Raw genomic sequence first — 5,775 nt, 5'->3', positions numbered from 1 at the left:
CAGCTGCCTGGAGAAGGGAAGGAAAGAGGTGATTTTGGAGAGCCCTTCCTAGAAGGCTTAATAAATACCAGTATATTTCTATTTCTTAAGCTCTGCAGTGGGTACCTGGGTATTTTTATTAATACTCTTTAAAATATGCACATATAGGATATCTTCATCTATGTATGGTTCCCAATTAAAATTAGTGTAAACATCCAATGAAATTTTGAGAGCTCTTACACAATTGTTCACATCAGCAACCTCTAGCCTGTCAGGACTTCCTTACTTCTATGTAACCAAACAAAACCCAGAATTCCTCTGATTCTAAGGCTGACGTAAGAGGGTCCCTTCTGCTGCAACTCTTATTTCAAAAGTTCTTCTTGACACTTGATTTATTCTCCATCATTTATATTAAGTACTTCAGTAAAAATGTGATTTTCTACATACATTTGCAAACTAAAAATGTCATCTTTATCTCTCTACCTTGGGCTTCCAAGTAAAGTTCCATTAAAAAAATTGTTTTTTCTCAACTTAAAGTTTGAAAACGACCAGTGTGCCGGATTTATAAGCAACTTTTGAACGTCTCACGTTAAAAACAAAATCCAAAATCCAAAAATCTTTTCCTTTATTAGAGCTTTCCATCTGAGTCTTAAAAACAAAACAAAACAAAACAAACAAACAAACAAAAAAACAGTTTCTAAGAGATGGGTGAGCCCTCTCCAGTTGTACAAAGAGAACTGGAGTCCAACCTGGCCGCATTAACATACCTATAAAATAAAATCCTCACCTCTCATTCAACATCAGAAAATGATTATTAATTCCCATAAACATATTAGAATAGGAAAAAATGATTATCTCAATAGATACAGAAAAACATTTAATCAATTAAACAGTCACAGAAAAACATTTAATCAATTAAACAGTCCCTCTAGCTGAGAAACAAAGATTAGGAATTGGAAATAGAACATGTAATAATCTTGATGAAGTATCTACCAAAACCTCACAGCAAACATTGAAATTCATAGTAAGACTTCAGCAGTAGTGCAGCCAAGTCAGGAACAAGGTAAGAATGCTATCCTTACTTTCACTAAACTTGGGACTGGATACTATGTTAATAAGTAAGAGAAAAATGAAAAATGGATAAGTGGTTTAAAAAGTGAGAAAGAAGGGAACAATTATTCCTATTTACAAAATATGATTACCTATAGAATATCCAGAGAAATAACAATAAAGAAACAATAAAGAAAAAAAAAAGCCAAACAAATTCTCCCGAGCACAGAACTGCTGGAACGCTCTCTTTTGGCCCTGCCCCTCCCGGCCCCACTCTCGGGTCTCGAGCTGGGAGAACCCGGGCCCGCCCACTGGCCGAGCCCCGCCCACTCGCCGGGCTCCGCCCCGCCCACTCGCCGGGCTCCGCCCCGCCCCTCCGATCTCCCGGCACGTCCTGCGTTTGCCTTAGAGGTGGTGGGGCGGGCTGGGCTCGCGGGGCGGTGTCCGTCTGCTTTCTGTGCATCCCCAGTTTCTACCACTCTGCCGGCCGAGTCTCTGCTGGTGGCGGATCGCTCCCCAGACCTTGGTGAGTAGGGGCAGGACTCAAGGCCCGCAGCCCGAATGAGGCCGGCAAGAGGCCCACAGCGAGCGCCTGCGCGCTGCTCGCCAGCCAATCTGCTGGCCGCATCCCGCAGACGCCCTTTGACCTTGCGCCCCTCCGAAGGGCCGCGGGCTGTGCAGAGCCGGGAACGTGGAGCCTCTTAACCACCCCGCCCGTTCACCTTTGTCCCCTAACTTAGTTAGTTTTATAGCCTGTTACCCTGCTTTATCCCGACCTCACGGGGCTGGTCTCCAACTTCGCTTTGGAGCAGAACCTCCTGTCTTCTCAATTTTGCCTTCTCCGCCCAGCAAGTTGGAAATTTCGGAACAGATGGAACTCTTTGTTTAAGCAGGGTCCTGTACCCCTAAACTGAGTCTCGGCCTTGACCGACTGGGAGAGTGGAAGGATCCAGGCCTACTGAGCTCGGGTGCGGCAGAAAGGTCGCTGTGGCCTGTCTCCTGGGGCCTTGGGTCTGGAGAAAGGAAAAGCAGATGTGGAGGCCACCGCAGAGATGGTTTTTCCACTCACCTGTTAACTTGTTTGGCGCAGTTCTTTGCTACGTCTCAGGATAGAACAGTGCTGGACTGGTGTTTTGTTGTTTTGATTTTTTTTCTCCCCAAGGAAGTAACTTGAAATACAGTTAATCGGTTTGTTTTAATTGCTGCAAAACCATACAGAAATGTTAGAGGAATACGTGAAGTGCTTAAAAAATAAAAAGGGAAGATAATGTTAATTACGTGATCTTCATAAAAAAAAGACAAAGAGACTGGAATGGGCTGTTTACATAGTATTTAGGCAGTAGTTTGAAAGGAAAATACAAAATCAAGTCTAGATACTGATATTAAGTTGTTTGTAAGTCGCTTTCATGACGACATTCCGTTCATATTGAGCTGTATGTAGGTCACCTGAAAAAACTCTGGTGTGCTAGGAATTTTGTGGAATTTCAGGCACTATGCAAAAGGCGTTTCCAGAACTGCTTCCGTTATTTGTGTGCTGAATAATGACAGTATGACGAGAACATAAATGAAATAAGCTGTCTTTACATCAAGCGTATGGAGTATCAGCTAAGCATGGTTTTCTAAGTCCATAATCTAAATAAAATCGTGACATGGCAGCTACTTTCATCCATGTCACTAAACTTACAAGAGTACTTTTTCTAAACTTGATTTGGCTACTGCAGGAAGACAAAATAGCATGAAGACAAGAACTTGAGTTCTAGACCAGACTTGGTCTCTTCTTTGCTAGTTGCCTGACAGGTTACTTAGCCTTTGATTAGCGCAGACTTTGTAACAAAGTTACCAACTGTCCAGTTTCATTATCTGTAAAACAGTGTGAAAAGAAAAAAGTTCAGTTGTTGGTTGTTGTGAACATTAAAATGGAGCAAAGTGATGACGCCTGACTGAATTTCTGTTAACCAAAGGGGAACAAGTATTTACAAGTGAACTGACCTGGGCAAGGAACCTCTGATACAGAAACTGATTTTGAAACTTCCAGGTGTGTCTTCTAGTGTTAGTTATATTTATTGCCAGTGGCTTCACACAGAATAAAATGAGGAAGAAACAGTATCAAGCATGGAAGTCTGTGTAATTTAGTTTAGTTAATAATAATTAAAAGGTGAGAACTCTGTTTGGCTTTTCTAAGTTACATGATAACAGCAAATTAAAAAAAAATAATCGGTATTGTACTGTTCTGCATCTCTTAAATCTTTTAGGTAGCTGCATATGTCTGATAGTTTATTAGACTTCCCTAAACCTCCAAGTCATGTAGAATGTCAAAAGATTTCATTAAAGCGCAAAACTCAAAACCAGAAACCATATCTGTAAAAGAGCCTATTGTTTGACTGTTGAGATATGCAAACTGCCTTTTGAGAGGAGAACTGATGTTTAATGGCCAACATCTTGAGCAGGTTCCTGTTTTGGAAACCTGTATATTTGCAATTGTAATTTTTTCCCCTGTGGGGTGACTTCTAAAACATCTTTTTTGGATGTTTTATGGAGGCAAATAACTACCTTTTTTTGCAAGATCACATATTTTAGCCACAAGCTTTCTGGTGGCTTTGTAATATTTAAGATGATAACTTTTATTAAAATGGATTTTGAAAGTTATTGGATCTTCATTTATATAAATTCGTCCTGTGTAATATTTTCAACATGGACTGTAAACATTAAGTGTGTAGATGGGCAGTAGAATCAGTTTATGTGTATACTGCCCAAATAGACACCAATATACACAAAGGACAGAAGTTCAGTTATTTGAGCTGAACACTTTATCAATGCTAACTATGCATAAAGTGTATTAGACTCTCCTGAAGTATGAAGGTAAAGACTCCATTTCTGATGGTTAAGGAATCTAGTAGGGGATATAAAATATGTAAATACAAAGCATGATGTAATACATAAAGTAAGAAAAACAACAGTTTAAAAAGTAGATAAAAACTGTAACAAAAAAATATGTGAGAGAGTGAGTAGGTATCATGAGGAGGAGGGATTTCAGCCTTCACTTGAAAGGTGAATGGTGTTTTAAAAGCTGGGCATATAGAGAATAGGTATCTCTTAGAATAAAATGAATTGGTTTTTAATTGCTTGTCAGATACTCATCTTTAATCATCATCATCAGTCTAAATAATTGCTCATATTTATTTAGTGTAGTGTAAACTAGACATGACTCTGAGATTTTTACAATATTATTCCATCCTCTTGTGAATCCTATAAGTGAGGTAATAACTCAACTTGCAAAGGAATAAATAAAGAAGCACAGAAAGCTCAGGCCACTTGTCTAGATCAAATAACTAAAAAATGACACAGCTGGAATTTGAACTCAGGTGTTTGAACTGAAGAGCCCCATATTTTAAATCATAATTCCAGTCGTCTTTATTTAAGTTGAGATGACTTCTTATTAATTCAGATTTGGAGGTTAGGGATAGAGCCAGTGGATGATCTCTTAAGACTGAGCTGCTCTAATGATTGATAAACATTTTAAATGAGTTAAGTAATGTACAAAGAAAGAAGGAGGGACTACCTTTAGAAACTATAGCTGTGATGCAAGCATCAAAAGTGATACACATAACCAAAAATATTTACATACCCTTAGGATTTTGAAATAAATAATGAAGAAAAAAAAGAAACTACATCTATAGGGAAGAGGGGAAAAGAAGGCAGCTTCCATAAACGGACATGTATTTTGTATTCATCTGTAGATCTGGAAAATGAACCAAACAATTTTTTTAAAGTTTCAGAGTTATTTCTTATACATCTCTAGTTTTCATTTTCTTAAGGCCAAGTAGTATTTACCGTCAGATTAAAATATTATTCTTAAAATTTTTCTTTCTCAAATGTTATATTGCATGATTAATGGAACAGCTTTGTCAGTAGGCAAAATAGATACTACTCTCCTTTTTAAGAAGAAGGTAAGGGACTTACCCAGGATCACATGACTAGGTCAGCATGGATAATTTGAACTTACACTTTCAGAGTTCAAGATCAATATTCTTTTCATTATACATCCTGATCTTCATGCATCTCTGTATTCAACTGAAGTCAACATTGCAAAAATCAATATCTTAACTAAGTTCTAAATCCATTAGTCATGAGCATTCATTACTATTGATTATTTCCTTATAGAATAGCTACCCAAACAAATCTTTTTCCTTATGAAGCAGGGCTGTCCAGCCTTTTTTTGTCTGCTATACATCAGAAGCATTAAGAGTTGTCTTGGGGCATACATTAAACACATAAACACTACACAAGGCTAATTAGCAGAAAAAGGTCTCTGCATGCTTTTACTGATATCCCACACTACATACAGATGAGCAAAAAAGGTCCTCACAAAATTGGCATAGGCCCAGGCCACAAGTTGGACACCCCTATGAAGTATTATGTTCTTATTTTAAAAGACAGGGTAAGAAAATAAGACTGTGTTTTGTCATCCAGAGGTAACTATGACACATGTTTAAGTATATTTCTTTACTTTGTATCTTTAATCTAGTTAAGATGATGTCCCTTCCACTATTCTTTTTGTTTGTTTCATGCCCTGTCAAAATTCTCACTTTCTTTCTTGTTATGTAAATAATTTGGGAGTTTCAGGACAAATTATAGTGGAAAGCCAAAGCAGTTATCATCCTTTTATTCCTATCATGTGCAATAGAGCTGCCACATTTCACGGAAATTTTACCCCTTGGAATCACATACTTTAGAGCTTAAAAGACT

General features: G+C 38.1%; 1 protein-coding gene across 1 annotated transcript in view; it reads left to right on the top strand.

Annotated features, from left to right (window-relative positions):
- Positions 1-1,450: 1,450 nt before the first annotated feature.
- The window catches only part of MANEA (mannosidase endo-alpha), a 34,186-nt gene continuing 29,861 nt past the window's right edge, over positions 1,451-5,775 (top strand). The window contains exon 1 of the mRNA XM_012810781.2: positions 1,451-1,555. The gene's annotated coding sequence lies outside the window, so the exon portion shown is untranslated. The remainder of the gene's footprint in view (positions 1,556-5,775) is intronic.

The sequence above is a fragment of the Otolemur garnettii genome, unplaced genomic scaffold, assembly GCF_000181295.1.
Source record: "Otolemur garnettii isolate 467f Iridium unplaced genomic scaffold, OtoGar3 scaffold00142, whole genome shotgun sequence".
Classification (NCBI taxonomy): Eukaryota; Metazoa; Chordata; class Mammalia; order Primates; family Galagidae; genus Otolemur; species Otolemur garnettii.
This window is presented reverse-complemented; position numbering and strand designations above follow the sequence as displayed.